We start from the raw sequence: 16,938 nt of genomic DNA on the forward strand, positions 1-16,938 counted from the left end.
CGAGCCACATTATGAAAGGACCCTGAGAGAGACTTTTCAAGGGCAACCTGCAAAACCAGCGTTGAGCCGAGGCGCTTGCCCGACCCACCCTGGAGATGTCACAATACTCGGCTCCCAGGGCCACCCCAATGTCGGCCCCGTGGGGACCAGGGCTCGAGTTATGAGGGATGGCAGAGGATTCCCTCTAGAGCGACTGACACCCTGGCCTGCCCTTCTGGCTGCTCAGTACACGCTCTGAAAAGCTGGAATCTTAAAGGAAAGCTTTGCACTTTGATTAAGAAGAAAAAAAAGAGGTTCACCACCACTTCCTCAATTGTCACAGCTCTTTCGCCACTGGGAATGATGAAGATAAGGTAAAAATAGACACAGTCATGATTTGTTACTTAGCAAGGACTCCGACGGCCACGCTCGAGTGCACCCCTGAATTTAGAGCTTATCTCTCAGATGTCTTAAGCTGGTCCTAGAGATCTATACCCCCAGCTCTCTTCTGGGTTCGATCCCTCTTCCCCAGCCCAGCCCTCCACTCAGCTCTGCGCACAGACCTCTCCTCCTGGAAAAGATGGAGACTGAGCTGCAAATTCTTAATCTCTGTGTGAACTGTAAATATGAATCAACTTACTCCTCCCAACAATCCCATAGGGGTAGTTACCATATCACCATCATCACCATTATCACCATCACCATCATCATCACATCACCTTCTTTATCATCACCATCATCAGTATCAACGTCATCATCATTGTCGTGTCTAGCAAGTTGCCCAGAGTTAGTGTGGTTGGCAGAATAATGACTCCCCTCAAACCCCCAGAATATGTTGCCTGCTATGGCAAAAGGGACTTTGCAGACGTGATTAAGGACCTTGATGTGAGATTCTTCTGGACGATCCAGGTGGCTCCAGGTCACCACAAGGAGGGAGTCAGGAGGGTCAGAGTCATGGAAAGATGTGAGGACAGAAGAAGAGTCAAGAGACTGGCAGCTGCCATGCTGCTGGATTTGAAGGTGGAGGAGGGGGCCACGAGCCAAGGGAAGCAGTGCCTCTAGAAGCTGGAGAAGGCCAGGAAACAGATTCCCTTCTGGAGCCTCTGAAAGGAGCAAAGCCCAGCCAATACCTCGACTTCAGCCCAGTGAGGCCCATGCCAGACTTCCGACTTCCAGAACTCAGATAACAGATCGGCTCTATTGTGAGCTGCTAAATTTGTGGTCATACGTTATGGCAGCAACAGGAGCCGAATTGATGAGTGACTTTACAACCCGAATCTCCTGCTTTGTAATCGAGTGCCGCCTCGGAGCAGGGCCAGACTCATCATGATGCCAGCCGCCCAGTGTCCCCATGCACCCTTGGGCTGACCGACCCCCAGCCGACGGCACCCTTCAACCCCTGAGACGGCTGCATGAGGCCGTGTTCTGGCTGCGCTGAGCTGGAAACGTCCCCGTGCTCAGCCTGGCTGGGAGGTGGCTTTGAACTCTGACCGAGCGGGAGACTGGAAAAGTGACTTTCGCCCAGATGTCTGTCTGAGCAGACAGAACAGAGGAAAATGGCCCCCCAGGGCCCAAACCCCACTGCCTCTTCCTGCCCAGAGGGGGAGGCGCCTTCCTCGCAAAGAGTGAAATGAATGTCCCTCTTGGCTCACAGCTGGTCAGACCCGGATCTTTCACATTAAAAAAAAAAATGCAAAGGGGACAAAAAAAGAAAAGAAAAGAAAACCAGAAGCTGGGGGTGGAGGGCAGGAAGAAAATGCAGTGACTCCAGAGGGCTTGGTCTGAGGTTGAGAGGTATGGGGTGCTGGGGGGCCTGGCCCGGCTCCCCCCATGGAGGCGGGAGGGTGACCGGGCAGCATGGTGGCCTCGGAGATTCCTCAGCCCCTGCAGTGCTGGGCCGAGACCTGAGTGGGGTGGGAACACGCCCGCTCCAGGAAGAATCTGAGGCAGAGGAACTCGGCACAAACCCAACTTCTCTAAAAATATTAAAAGCCTGTGGCCCACAGAGGCCTGGCTACAAGGCCCCTCGGGCGCTGACGGCGGGTCTCTGACGGTTGAGACCCAGCGTGGTCCTGGCATTGAGCAATAGGGCTCTGCCCGGGGCCCCGGGCCCTCCGCCCGCCCTGCCCTGCTCCCACGGAGGGTGAGGAGAGGCCGCTGCCGGGGTGCGTGTGTGACTGTGCCTCTGTGTGTGTGTGTGCGTGTGTGTGCGTGCGTGTGTAGGCCTGCATGGCCTTGCGTGCCGGTGGGTGTGCTAGCGAGTGACTCCACAGCCCTCCTCGAGGCCCCGGGGTCTCAGACTGTCCCGGCGACCTCTTCTCCAAGGACAGTCAGAAGAACCGTCCGCTGGGCCCCAGCACGGGCCCTGGGCTGCTGTGGTCCACCAGGGGACAGACAGTAGTGATAGATAAGGAATTGACTGAGCTCTTACTAGGTGCCAGGCTCTGTCCTAATAAGCACATCTTTGCACCAGTCCACAGAAATTACAAGCCTATGAGATAAGAACTAGTTTTCGTCCCATTGAGTGGAGCAGAACTGAAGCCCAGAGAAGTGGAGTCATTTTCCTGAGGTCACACAGCATTGGCGCAAGGCGGGAGGAAGGCTGGTTCCAGGGCTGATGCCTGAAAACTCCACTCCATGACCTTGAGTGCCAGCCCGAACCGCCTGGACAGCTGTGGCCTCAGCAGGGCGCCCTTCCTCTCACTCCCGGGCCCTCTGGAGGCTGGGAAGCCATCTGGTGACCTTGCAGGGAGCCTCAGCGGGCCGCGGCTGCACCGACGGTCCTGAGAGAGGGGGGCCATGTGGCGGTGGTGGTGGGCACTGTTGGGGTCCGAGGCCCCCAGCTAGGAATTGCGCGAGTGCGGATGAGACAGTCATCCCCTGTCTCTGGGGCCTGGTCCCTCTGTCTCTGCTCCAGGGCGTCTTGCTGAGGCCCCCAGCTTCGGGACTCACGGGGGACGCCTGCTCTTGCAGCCCTGCTCCTCACCGGCCAGGGCTTCCTGCCTGGCCGGAAGGGCAGCAGGGCACAAGGCTTTCCTTCCTGGTGTCTGGCTGCACCACCCGGGAGCCGGCCCAGCCCCGCCGCGCTTCCTCCCACGCGGAGTGGGGCTGTGCCCGCGCTGGCCACGTGGGTGCCTGGCCTGGCCACCCTTGGGGTCCCTGCCCCCTCCTGGCCCAGGATAAAGGATGGACTCCTTGCTCCCCGAGTTCTCACCTCCGCCCCTTCTGGGTCATTCGCCTGCCTCACATTGCGGCGGGGACAGGGCCATGTGTGGCCTGGCTCCGGGGGATCCAGGTGGGGATAATGGTGTCCACCGTGGGGGGAGGTCTGCGGAGTGGCAGCCCTAAGCCCGGTCCTGGGGACTCCACTGTGGGGCTCATCTGCCAGCCCCCCAACTTTCTAGCCATGGGGCCTAGCAGTCGTCTCGGCGCCTTGGTGTCCACGTTAGTGATGTGAGGGCAAAGTGGTAGCTTCTACCTCACCAGGCTTGGGCCGAGCAGCAAGTGGGAAGTGCTCCCTGCAGGGAGCTGGGGCCGTCACCTCCTCAGAGGACGGGCAGCAGTGCTCTGAGCTGTGCCCTGCTGGGGACTGACGGCGGTTGTCAGCCCTGTTAGCCCATTGTGAAGATGGGCAAATAGAGGCTCACACGTTCAGATCTGAGGCTTCGGTACTGATTCCACTTTGTCCTCTCCTTCTGCCCGCTTGAATGTCAGGGAAGCCAGTTTGCCCGAAACACCTCACTTGTAGGAAGTCAAGAGCAGCGTCTCAGGGCCAACACCTGCCCCGGTGTGGGTGGAGGTGCTGCGTGAACGTCCACTCGCACTGGACACGTCCTGGGACCTGCTGCTTTCTGTTGAGGGCAATCCTGGAGCGGGACGGGGAACCAGCAGGGCGGCTAACACCTGCCGGGAGCAGACGCCGGGGAGAGCGGGTCCCTGGTTCTGGCGTCAGAGGCCCTGGGTTGGTTCAAAGCCTGATCTTGCTCATAGCGGAGACATTGTCTCTGGTGGGATTTAATCGCCTTCCTCTTCAGTTTACCTGTCTGCACGGGGAACTGGTGAGAATGGTACAGGTGAAGCTCTTATGGGCTTCCCCGGTGGCTCAGTGTGGTAAAGAATCTGCCTGCCAATGCAGGAGATGTGAGTTTGATCCCTGGGTCGGGAAGATCCCCTGGAGAAGGAAATGGCAACCCACTCCAGTATTCTTGCCTGGAGAATCCCATGGACAGAGGAGCCTGGTGGGCTAGTCCATGGGGTCACAAAGAGTCGGACATGACTTAGCGACTAAACAGCAGCAAAGCTCTTACACCCGGCAGGTGACCGACCTGTAACACATCTGAGTAGCTGTTTCTCTCTTGACTGACCCTCTCGTTTTGCAGATGGGGAAACTGAGATCTGGGCAGAGGAAATGGTCTTTCTGAGGCCACGTGGTCTTAGCAGGGCTGATGGAGCTGAGACAGACCCTCATTCCTCTGAACAAAGAGAGGTTTGCCTTAGGGTCTGCTTCTCGGGAGCTAGTTGTGTGGCTACGGGGGCAGCTCTGAACCTCTCTGGTTCTCAGTTCCTCGCCTGTAGCACCATCACCCTGACTGCCCCTCAGCATCCCCAGCCTGGGTCACATTTCCACCCTGAGATGGAGAAACATTTTCAGAGAAGTTTGTTCGGGGCCATGTCTGCCTAGGAAGTATGCTGAGAAGATGACACAACTAAATGACATTGACCGTTGACTTGAATTACTCCAGTAGTTTCTTTTTCCCTTGACCTGTGGGTTAGAGGCTGCAAACATTTATTTCTCTACTGGCATAAAGTAACTTTTATTTTCAAACATTACATGGACTTGATGCAGAAAACCTAGAAAGCACAGGAAAAACTCAATGCTGGACGGAAAAGAAAACAAACCAACCAACAAACACAAGATGAGAAATTAAAAAAAGAAAAACTCAAAAGAAAAAGAAAGTGAAAAGGAAAGTCAAGCAAATGCTTTTATGAGTGAGGGCCCTGTCATAAAACCACCGTGTTTCTGGTGAACACTGTCCTGCTCTAGCTTGCAGAGCCGTGACACCAAGGACATTGCCCTCCGAGGAGCCATCTTGCAGCCGGCTGGAGGAAATCCTCATTTCTAGAACCTTCTCCTGCACACCAGATGCCCATCACCTACGAGGCGGACTGGTGTGGGTGGGGGCCCTGGTCTGGCCCCTGGGGTGTGCGAGTCCCGTGGAGCAGAGCCCGGGTTCGAGGGGCTTAGGCCCCAGCGCCCTGGGCTCTTCCTCTTCCTGCATGGATTCCTGAGGTGGCCTTGAAAGGGCGTTCTGGCTCCCCTGTTACTTGCCCTCCTCATCTGTGGCGTGGGGATTCTTCTACGTGGATTAACACGTTGTGCTCAGGACAGAAGGGCTCTGCCCACGGTCGTGGCGATGGTGAACTCACATCCACCCGAGGATTCACATGACAACAAGCGGTTGCTTTAGGAACACAGTGCGGGCAGGTTTGTGAAAGCAGGCAAGCGGCCTTTCCCTTGAGGGCCTGCGGCTGGTCTCATTCACGGACACCTTGAAAGAAATGCCAATGACAAAGAGATGCCAAAACAAAACAAGACCCAAAAGGATACATGCACCCCAATGTTCATCACAGCACTGTTTACAAAGGCCAAGACACAGAAGTAACCTAACTGCCTATCGACAAAGGAATTAATAAAGAAGATGTGGTAAATACATACAATGGAGCACTACTCAGACATGAAAAAGAATGCAGTAATGCCATTTGCAGCATCATGGATGGACCTAGAAATTGTTACATTGAGTGAAGTAAGTCAGACTGAGAAGGAGAAATGTCATATGATATCCCTTATATGTGGAATGTGAAAGGAAATGGTACAATGAACTTACAAATCAGGAGACTCACAGACTTAGAGAACAATCTCATGGTTGCCAGGGGAAGGGACAGGATGGGGGGAAGAGATAGGGAGTTTGGGATTGACATGTACACACTGCTGTGTATAAAATGGATAACCAACAAAGACCTACTGTTCAGCACATAGAACTCTGCTCAAAGCGATGGGGCAGCCTGGATGGGAGGGGAGTTTGGGGGAGAGTGGATACATGTATATATATGGCTGAGTCCCTTTGCCCCCGTTCACCTGAAATTATAACAACATTGTTAATCAGTTACACCCCAATACAAAATCAAAAGTTTTAAAAATAAAAATAGATTAAAAAAAGATGGCCGCGCAGTGGCAACAAAACCCTGAAATGCCGAAATGGTGTTGCGAAAACAGACAGAAGTTGACCGTTCGACAGTGGATACCTTCTCTAAACTCTGCGACGGTGGGCGTGGAGACCTCGACAGGTCTGAGATGCAGATGTCTCGTGAGTGGGGCAACTGCCCGCCTGGCCGTGTGACGCTGTGGCCATGTGGCCGCTCGCCTCCGGGCTGACACCCCACCCAGCGCACAGCAGAGATCTGAGTGGGGAATCTTCTCCATGGGAGAAGCAGCAGAGACAAGAAGGCTTTCTGGTCTCCAGGGCATATGCTCAGGCTTGAGATGAAGCCCAAGGCTCAAGTGTTATCAATGTTTATCGGGTCAGAAAAGGGTTAGCTGTGCCCCGGGCCCGGGGGCACTTAGCTTCTGGCCTCCGCTGGCAATATTTGTTCAACTTTCTCTTTTGTTTTTACTTTTGGTCTTCCTTTGCAATTCAAAAGTCCAGATGTCCAACAGGGCCCGGCCACAGAGAGGCACGGGCCACAGAAAGGCACAGTCCTTAGGACAAGGTCTGGAGGCTGCTGGCTGGGAGCTTGGGTCCTGACCCCTGCAGTGCAGGGGTGGGTCCCCAGGGTCTCTCCTTGTCCTCTGCTCTCTCTCCCTGATGAGCAGGTGACAGCCAAGGAGGACCCCTGGTGAGTGAGATATGGGGGCCCTTTTGGCCCAGCACATTCTTGTAACTCCCACCTCCCGGCCCTGCTGATGGACGGCCCTGAGATTCAGGTCCATCGCAGATGGCGCCTGGGGTCACTGAGCCAGCACAGGGACCGCTGGACCAGCAGCCGTGGGGCCGCCTCTCCTAATTCCCGGGACCCCTGGGCCTCCAGGATCCCCGGGGAAGCAGCACCCCCTGCTGGCTGGTCCCCACTTCTCGCCCTTCCCCTCCCTGGAACCAGAGGACGTTCGCTCACTGCCGGGTCCACGCTCTGCCTTTGGAGCTGCTGGGCACGCTATAGCGCGTGCACGGGATAGAAGATTCTTACAGAGAATATACTAACGATCCTGCAGTTCCACTCCAAGGTCCCCAAGGAATCTCCACCCGGGTCCATCAGGTGTCATGAGTGAGGATGTTCACAGTACATGCAGGGGTAGGGGGGCCTCCTGAAGCCTATTCAGGGTGGGTAGGCCACATGGAGGGCGTGTGTGCAGGGCAGACTGGACCCCAGACAGCAGCACCGGGGAATTTAAAAACAAAACGCCAATGAATTGGGAGATTAGGATTGACATAGGTACACTATCGACATTATGGATAAAATCGACAACTGATGAGAACCTACTGTATAGCACGTGGAACTCAGGGCCCTGTGGTGACTTAAATGGGAAGGAAATTCAAAAGAGAGGGGGTACATGTGTGTGTATGGCTGATGCAGTTTGCAGTACAGCGGAAAGTAACACAACATCGTAAAGCAACTATATTCTGATAAAAAAAACAAAACCAAAAAACCCTGCCAAGTTTAAACAACAAAACAAAGCAGAATGAGAGTACATTACAAAACTATGCATTTACCAGAAATAAATGAGCGGATAGATACTAAAGGGGAATCATAGGGAACTGCCAACTGTTTTGCTGCCTTTTTTTTTTAACCTACTAAAATGAGAATGTCCTGCTGTGTGGCTTAAGAATCGCAGTGCATTTACACAGAATAGAGCGAGGAGAAGGGATGATCTACACACATGAAACTGTGTGGATTTTTGCCCAGACAGAATGTTCAGTAAAATAAACCAGAAACTTAGCAGTTTGCACGCTATGATTCCAAGTCACAGAGTTCAGAGCCAGGCAAGACGGGTCTATGTCATTGGAGGCGAGGACAGGGTTGCCGTCGGGGGATGATGATGGGCCATTTTCTCACATGGGGCTGTTACACGCGTGCCCTGAGTGCAAATGCGCCGAGTGTACGGTGTGTGCACTTTTCTGTACCTGAGTCACCCTTCCATAGACGCTCAGGAGTGTGGGCCTGGGAAGCAACAGCAGGTTTACAGGAAAACTCAGGGACAGCAGGCTTTGTGCTCAGGCTGGCGAGGAGCTGCCCAGGGTGGGGGGAAGTGAGACGGGAAAAGGCCCAGACTTTTCCCCTGCCTCCTGGGCATCCCAGGTGAACAGTGGGGCCCCCCCCTTCCCGAGCTTCCCCTGTACCCCTGCACCGCAGGGCCCAGGCCTGGCAGCAGGAGAGAGGAAAGTCCCCATTGGTTTCTTTTTCTTGCCACTGAAGGGGCTGCAGGTATTTGTTCCTGAAACTCATGACTGAGCTAATTTTACACCGTGATCGAGATGCTGCAGGGAGAAATGAAACGGATGCTCAGGGGTCTGATTCATCAGCTGGGAGTGAGGCTGGGGGCTGGAGACAAGGGCCCTCTGCCTGCCTGCAAGGTGAGGGGAAGCCAGATTTGTCCAGGGGGGTCCCCTGGATCTCAGATTATACCTCAGACTGGGATTAAGAACTGCTGGGGGTGTTTGGGGCTCTGTCATTCACTGGGTCCTTTCGGCCTCAGTTTTCCCATTTCTAGGCAGAGGGGATCATCAAATGATGCCTAAGGACCCCAAAGTGGACATCACTGTGTCCCATCTTTGCTTTGCCTTCCTCTGTTACTTTAGGGGACCGATCACCTCCCAACAGCAAAAAACGTCAAATTGTGTTTGGATTTTAGGAAAACTAAGTCAAATGTAAAAGCATGCTACTTGCATCTTAATTAGCTCCCCTCACACCGGGAGCTCACGTGGTGGTGACCCAGGCTCTGAGGGCATGCCACGCCGCGGGAGGGCTTGGAGCTCACCCCTGGATCCTTTACATCAAGTGATGCCATCTGAAAGAGTTCATTTCTGGGTCCATCTGCGTCGTAACGAGTGACCCAGTGTTTCCCCTTTTTATGGCTGAGTAATATTCCAGTGATGAGATGGTTGGATGCCATCACCGATGCAATGGGCATGAACTTGGGCCAACTCTGGGAGGCGGTGAGGGACGGGGAAGCCTCGTGTGCTGCAGTCCGTGGGGCGGCAAAGAGTCAGACATGACCAAGCGACTGAACAGCGACAGCAACATTCCACTGTATGTGTGTAAACACGGCGTTCCTGTACAAGAAACTAACACAGCATGGTAAAGCAACTGCATCCCATAAAAATTAATTAAAGAAGTAACATTTGAATAAAAATATGCAAAGAGTGCATTTCACCGTAATTCATTTGTGACTCGTCTAATCATCCAACCTGCTTCCAAGGCTCTGAGACAAGCAAAAGGCCATAAGATTTTTAAAACATCCGTAAGCAAAGGAACCAGCCGCATTTATTCACACCAGCAGAATTCTTCCTTCTCTAGGTGGGATTCGCTCCTACAAAGGCGAAAAGGAAACAAGTGAATTCTGAAAGTCTTCTCTGTGGTCTTTATTCTCGCTGCCTCACACTGAACTGCTCAGAAGCTGCCCATCATTCTTAAAGAGAAAGTGTTATTTCTGATCTGATTTTTCTAGAGGAAGGGGGGAGGTGGCTTGTATGTCCTCCCGCCCTATCACCCCTCCACCACAGACAGCAGTTAAACTAGAAAAAATGCTGAATCAACAAGAACTCATCAATGGCCCCACAAGATGAGAGTTCTCTCCAGCGCCCTGGGGGTGCTGGAGACGTCAGGGGGCTGCACTCTGAGACTGTGGTTATGAATCATGGGCCCCTGGATATGGAATTGAGCAGGGCAGGAGGGGCGGACGGAGAGGAATGAGGTGCCCAGTGGACCGGGGGCTCCAGCAGGGCCGAGGGGCAGGCGTTGTGCAAGCATTTGAGGCTGCATGTGAGAAGGAGAAATTGTGATCTGAGGTCTGAGGAGGCCTGCGTTAGGGATTCTGCGGGGAGAGAGGAGGGACCGTGCGTTCCTGAAGCAAAATGGAGAAGCAGCTCAGGGGAAGTCAAGACATTGGACACAGAGCCTGGCTCGGAGCTTCCCGACCCCACGACAACGAGGGGGCTTCACTGACTCTTCCAAGGAAAAACAGGCAGGGATCTCTCTGCTGGTCCACTGGCTAAGGCTCCATGCTCCAAGTGCAGGGGCCCAGGTTCCAGCCCTGGTCAGGGAACTAGAGCCTGCACGCCCCAACTAAATATGCTGTACGCCAAAACTAAAGATCCCACGTGACTCAACTAAGACCCAGTGCAGCCAAATAGAGAAAGGAAAAGATAAACAAAAAGCACAAAAGGGAAAATTGAACAGGGAAAAGGGAAAATTGGAATTCCCTGTAGGTTTGGAATTCACCTTGAAGGACAGATGGACCCAGGAAGAGAGAGAGAGAGTGAGCAGAGAGCGTGTGAGCTGGGTGTCCAGACGGTCACTGAGCCAAGGGAAGTGTCCCGGAGGCCAGAGGCTTGCATAACCCGGGGCCCATGTGTGGGAAACGTCCCAGGAAAACTGCTTTGTCGCAGTCACCACAGCCCTCGTAGGTCACGGCAGGCGTGGGGCTGTCCGCGCTCAGGAGCACCCGCCGCCCTCGTGTTCACGGGGGTGTGTGCCCTGCAGCACGTGGAAGGGAGGTCTGAGCACAGACCTAACAGCTCCATCAGCCCGCGTTTTCTCAACCTTCACCGTGCCACTCAAGGCTGGGTTATGTATTATTATCATTTCGTGAATGGCTCTTGGCCTTTGATGGTTGTTTGGGGGCAAGCGTTTAACTGTTGAATCCTGTAAGCTGCTCTTCCGTGAGATGCCAGCTTCCAGGCCTTTCTGCCGGAGGGTGGATCAATGTGCGTAATTTCAGGATGGGGGGAGGAGGGATGGGGGTCCCTCCTTAAGGCTGGAGCACACACACACGGGAGCAGCTGTTTGGAGCGAGTTCTAGGATATGTAGCACAGAAAGCGGAAAGACCTGGTCCGGCTTCAGGCACGGCACTAAGACATCCCCTGCACATCTTCTTCACTTTCCCCAACCCTACATGACGGGGGCACTTATGGCCCCCCTTTTAAGGCTTTGGTGAGAGAGGAGCACCACGGTGAGAAAGAACAACCCGAGGACTGCCCCCCATGGCCACACAGCGGCTCTCCCGGCACAGAAACAGCCGCGATCACACCCAGACCCCCTGACTGCCCCCTGGGAGCCAGGTGCAGCCACGGAGGGAGGCAGTGAGCCACCCATGTGATGCCCGCAGCCACTGTCTCTACAACACACGGGGAGACAGGGAACTTGGAGAGACGCCTTGGTCCAAAGCTTGCCTTCTGCCCCAGAGGAACAGAGAAACTGGTCTCTCTGCCATGGTCTTGAATGTTGGCAGAAAGAGTTGAATACATATCAGAGGGATGGGCAGGGAAGACGGGTGGGAGGAGAGACAGAAGGGAAAGAGGGAGGGAAGAAGGAAATTACGAAAAGCGGTTCTAGCCCCCGGTCAGCCACGCAGACTCCAGTCTCTGGAGTTCTCATTTCAGAACTCTGCTCCCCTCCTGGTAAGAAATCTCAGCTCTGCCTCCAGTGTCTGTGGGCAGCAACTCCCACCCCCGGGGGCTTGGGGATGTGATGTGTCTCTGGGGGAATGGGATGAGCCCCAGCCGTCCCATTGTAAGTCCCAGGCGGCTGCAGGCCTCCCATGAGAAACCGCAGGAGAAACGGGAATGCAGACACCGCCTTCTGTGAAACCCACTTGCCCTGTCTTCAGAGAAACCAAGCCTGCCTCCCATTTGGGCAGATAAAAAAACCAGAAAGTTGTCCTTCAGTGTGGGCTGTGGGGGGTGGATGGGGGGCGGTGTGCCAGCTCTGCCCCGGCCCTGGGAGCTGGAGGAGGTGTGGGGGAGCTGGCCAGGCTGGAGAGAAGCCCTGTGAGCGTCAGCTCAGCTCCTGTCCGTGACGTCACAGGGCAGCGGGGAACAGGCCGTGCTGGGCGGGATACCGCGCGGGGGACTGGCGAGCACCACAAGCCAGGCATCTCTCTCCCAGAGCTGATCCTTGAACTCAGGCATCAGTGACATCGACATGGGCTCACTGGCTCCACCGAGCTTGACCTCTCCTTTGGCTACCTATTGTTTCTACTGCCTGCTGGAAATCTCCACCTGTGTGTTTTTCTGTTTGCAAGGATGAAAACCCCCAGGGTGCGGACTTCCCTGGAGGTCCAGTGGTCAAGACTCCATGCTCCCAATGCAGGGGGCGCCGGTTCGACCTCTGGTTGGGCAACTAAGATCTCGCATGCTGCACAGTGCAATCAAAATAAATGAAAAAGAATACTGGAGTGGGTAGCCATTCCCTTCTTCAGAGGATCTTCCTGAACTTCCAGAGGATCGAACCTGTGTGTCCCGCATTGCAAGCAGATTCTTTACCGTCTGAGCCACCAGGGCAGCCCCTGCTTGTGGGTGATTAGGCCCATTTCACACCACCACTTGCCCAAGCTCACACTGCTAGGATATGACTTGAATCAGACTTGACCCCCCTCTGCAGGTTTGACTCCAAAGCTTGGATTCTCACCCCGACCCACCTTTTTTTTTTTTTTTTTTTAATTATGAAAACTCTCAGCTTTCATCCCCATGGTGAAGTCAGCATCCCCCACCCTCTGGTTTTTTTTTCTTCTGTTCTTAGTGGTGCCAACTCATTCCCCCATTACCCGAAATCATTGCCGACTTCTCCCTGGCTCCCCAGCCTGATGGCTACCTTGTGCTTCCCACCCCTTCTTTCACATCCAGCGTCTCCATTCAGATCCCGTCCCTTCCCTGGCTCTGTCTCCTGCAAACTCCACAACAGCCCACATGGCCCCTTGTGATCTTAGGAGCATAGCTTTGAGCCCAGCAGGTCCCCTGCTCAGAGCCCTCAGCGCTCGTCGCCATAGGGATAGCGTTCTAGGTAAGTGGGTAGGTCAGCGTGTAAGGAGACAAATAACAGAGAAACGCAACCCCCCAGAGTCTGTTTTCCTCTTTGTAGCTATCACCTTTCAACTTCCTCCTCTCTTCAGGCTCCCTTTAACAAAACCACTTAACAAATCAAGTGGTGACATCTCCAAAAGTTGAGAGGGGTAGAACTGCCCACCGTATTTCCCTGCTTCTCCAGAACACCCTCTCACTTACAGACTCAGCTGGGCTTCTGTCGGCTCACACGTCTCGAGGGCCTGTACATGGGGGCTTTGCAGTACACTCCTGGCCAACCTTCATGCGACCTGGAGGATAAAGGCTTCAGCACAAACTGAGTAACCAAACGAGTGTTTTAGGAAAGACTTTATCTCCAGTTTAGAGAAAGCGTTCTGATTGTGGGATGTGAGATTGTGAGATCTTACCTGTCTAAACAAACAAGTAAACACATTTAGTTTTGGTTGGGACCTTGAACCACAAGCTGCCAAGAAGGCAAAATATGCAAAGCGCACATCTCCACCCTGTTAAAAATACCTCTGGGTGCTGGGCCTGGCTTCCTTTGTTGGCCAGACCGGGGACCTCATCTCAGGTGGGGTGGCTTGGCCGTATTTGCATAAACTATTTACTTCAGAGTTCTAAGAAATGCAGTAGGCATCCAGAGAGGCAGCTCTTCACGGCCAGACCCAGACCTGGCAGGAGCCATGGGACCTCAGTTAGGTCTCCCGAGTTTTCTAATTTGGTTTCCATGTCTCTCAGATAAGAATTGATAGTGACAGCTACCTTCAGGGAACCTTCGCTGCATCCCAGGTTCCTGCTAAGCCTGCTCTGTGCACTGATCTAATTTCATGCTCACAGTCCAGTGACTTCTGCTAATGGGTGTGTGTTAGTCACTCAGTCGTGTCTGACTCTTTTGTGACCCCATGGACTGTAGCCCAGCAGGCTCCTCTGTCCATGGGATTCTCCAGGCGAGAATACTGGAGCAGGTAGCCATTCCCTTCTCCAGAGGATCTTCCTGACCTAGGGACTGAACCTGCATCTCCCACATTGCAAGCAGATTCTTTACCATCTGAGCCACCAGGGAAGCCCCCACTTGTGGGTGATTAGGCCCATTTCACACCACCACTTGCCCAAGTTCACACTGCTAGGATATGACTTGAATCAGACTTGATTGCAGGTTTGACTCCAAAGCTTGGATTCTCACCCCGACCCACTTTTTTTTTTTTTTTAATGAAAACTGCCGAGTGTTGGAGAAGTTGACATATGGTGATCACCTGAATAGCCACCACCTGGTTTCAGCACTTTCACATTTGGCACATTTATGCTTTCTCTCTTTCTGTGATAAGTGTACCTCATTTCAGAGGAATGACTTTTAATTCCAGCTGTGTTGAGATATAATTGATGTACAATAAATCGTGTATATTTAAGGTACCCCATTTGGTAAGTGTTGACATATATATACACTCATAAAACCACCATTGCCCCCAAGAGAGTGAACAGACCCATCACCCCAGGGTTTTCCCCAGGCCCTTCCACACCTGTTCTTCCCTGACACATCCCACCCTGGCCCCGTGGCAACTGCTTCCTGCCGCTAGAGATGAGTTTGCGTTTTCTAGCATTTTATCCAAATGGAATGACATAGTTTGAATGGCTTTTAGGGGGCGGCTGGCTTCTCCCACACAGTATAATTATTTTAAGGTTCAGCTACGTTGCAGCAGGTATCAAGAATTCATTCTGTTGCTTGCAGAGGAACATGGCATTGTATAGATATACCACTCACTCTTTTTCTACCCCCATGTGGGTGCTGGTTCCAGTTTCTGGAGATGACAAAGTTTCTGGGAACGTTTGTGTGTGAGTTATTTACAGGAAGAGATGCTGCGGTAGGTAGGCTGAACCCTCTCCCCAAAACGTTCATCCCGTTTCCCCTAGTATCGGTAAATACGTTATATTATGGTGCCCCAGGTGGCTCGGTGGTAAAGAATCTGCCTGCAATGCAGGAGGCGCAGGTTTGAAACCTGGGTTGGGAAGATTCCCCTGGAGAAGGAAAGGGCAACCAACTCCAGTATTCTTGCCCGGGAAATCCCATGGATCGAGAGGAGCCTGGTGGGCTACAGTTCACGGGGCTGTGAAGAGTTGACACGACTTAGCAACTGGACAACAACAAATGCAGCAAAAGGGATTTTTGCAGATGTGATTAGGGTTGAGGACCTCCAGCTAGTGAGATGATGCTGGCTTATCTGGGTGGGCCCGACCCCCTGGCAACTGCTGATCTTTTTATAGTCTTCCTAGTTTTACCTTTGCCAGAATGTCGCACAGTTGGAATCGTAGAGTAGGCAGCCTTGGGAATCAGTGTGTAGAAACTCACCAGAGCACTGAGCTCAGACTTAAGGGCCGTGTTGAACACAGCGAACGGCAGAGAGAATCAGAACAATACAAGGAGGGCCTTCTGGCTTCCCCAAACTCCACGGAAGTCTAGATTCGCATCCTCGGGTTGCTGCTCCTACTTCTCTTTTCTCAGGGTCTGCGCTCCCTCCCTGGAAGAGCCGGGCCCAGCTCTCTCTCCAGGGAGCATTCGGATGGAGTACGGCCACCCACCATCATGACTAAAGATCAAAAAAAGCAAAACAGAACAAGACCTCAGGTCTCTGGACCATTTCCCCCTTCAGAGGCGGAGAGCAGCACATCAAAACCAGAAGATGAGCCAGAAGGTTGCTGGTGGGTTCTAGAAAACTCCAACCACAAGGATGAGGAAGAGTGAACTGAGTTATATAAGAAGTTGGTTTAAATGTGCTTGGGTTTGGGGTGTGGGCTCTGCTGGGCGAGTGGTTGCGAAACATCCTTTTCTCCAAGAACACCTGGGCCACTCCCCTTCTGCTCGGGGCCACAAATACTCTCCAGCACCTATTTCTCTTTAATTTTAGTTTTTAAATTGAAGTGCAGTTAGTTTACAATGTCATGCCAATCTCTACTGTATGGCAAAGTGACTCAGTCATATGCACATACATATTCTTTTTTTTTAAATATTACTTTTCCATTCTGGCTTATCCCAGGATATTGTATATAGTTCCTTGTGCTCTACACTAGCACCTTATTGTGCATCTATTCTATCTGTGATAGTTTGTATCTATCAGCCTCAAACTCCCAGTCCATCCCTCCTCCCCGCTCCCCCGTCCCTTGACACCACAAGTCTGCTCTCTCTTTTTCTCAGTTCAGTTCAGTCGCTCAGTCATGTCCGACTCTTTGAGACCCCATGAATCGCAGCACGCCAGGCCTCCCTGTCCATCACCAACTCCCGGAGTCCACCCAAACCCAAGTCCATTGAGTCGGTGATGCCATCCAACCATCTCATCCTCTGTTGTCCCCTTCTCATCCCGCCTTCAATCTTTCCCAGCACCAGGGTCTTTTCAAATGAGTCAGCTCTTTGCATCAGGTGGCCAAAGTATTGGAGTTTCAGCTTCAACATCAGTCCTTCCAATGAACACCCAGGACTGATCTGCTTTAGGATGGACTGGTTGTATCTCTTTGCAGTCCAAGGGACTCTCAAGAGTCTTCAACACCACAGTTCAAAAAACATCAAATCTTTGGTGCTCAGCTTTCTTTATAGTCCAACTCTCACATCCATACATGACCACTGGAAAAACCATAGCCTTAACTAGACAGACCTTTGTTGACAAAGTAATATCTCTGCTTTTTAATATGCTGTCTAGGTTGGTCATAACTTTCCTTCCAAGGAGTAAGCATCTTTTAATTTCATGGCTGCAGTCACCATCTGCAGTGATTTTGGAGCCCAAGAAAATAAAGTCAGCCACTGCTTCCACTGTTTCCCCATCTATTTGCCATGAAGTGATGGGACCAGATGCCATGATCTTAGTTTTCTGAATGTTGAGCTTTAAGCCAACTTTTTCA

The 16,938-nt window shown here is 52.8% G+C and overlaps 1 protein-coding gene and 1 long non-coding RNA gene across 2 annotated transcripts in view; both read right to left on the reverse strand.

Annotated features, from left to right (window-relative positions):
• LOC133052538 (uncharacterized) overlaps nucleotides 1–16,938 on the reverse strand; it is a 248,051-nt gene that overhangs the window by 33,679 nt on the left and 197,434 nt on the right. The gene's annotated exons all lie outside the window — the stretch shown is intronic.
• LOC133053889 (uncharacterized) lies at nucleotides 7,638–13,424 on the reverse strand. The gene is made up of 2 exons (XR_009692348.1): nucleotides 13,255–13,424; nucleotides 7,638–9,562 (listed from the first exon to the last, which is right to left on the reverse strand). It is a non-coding gene; the product is annotated as an uncharacterized LOC133053889 (long non-coding RNA).

This window comes from Dama dama, chromosome 4 (assembly GCF_033118175.1).
Source record: "Dama dama isolate Ldn47 chromosome 4, ASM3311817v1, whole genome shotgun sequence".
Lineage (NCBI taxonomy): Eukaryota > Metazoa > Chordata > Mammalia > Artiodactyla > Cervidae > Dama > Dama dama.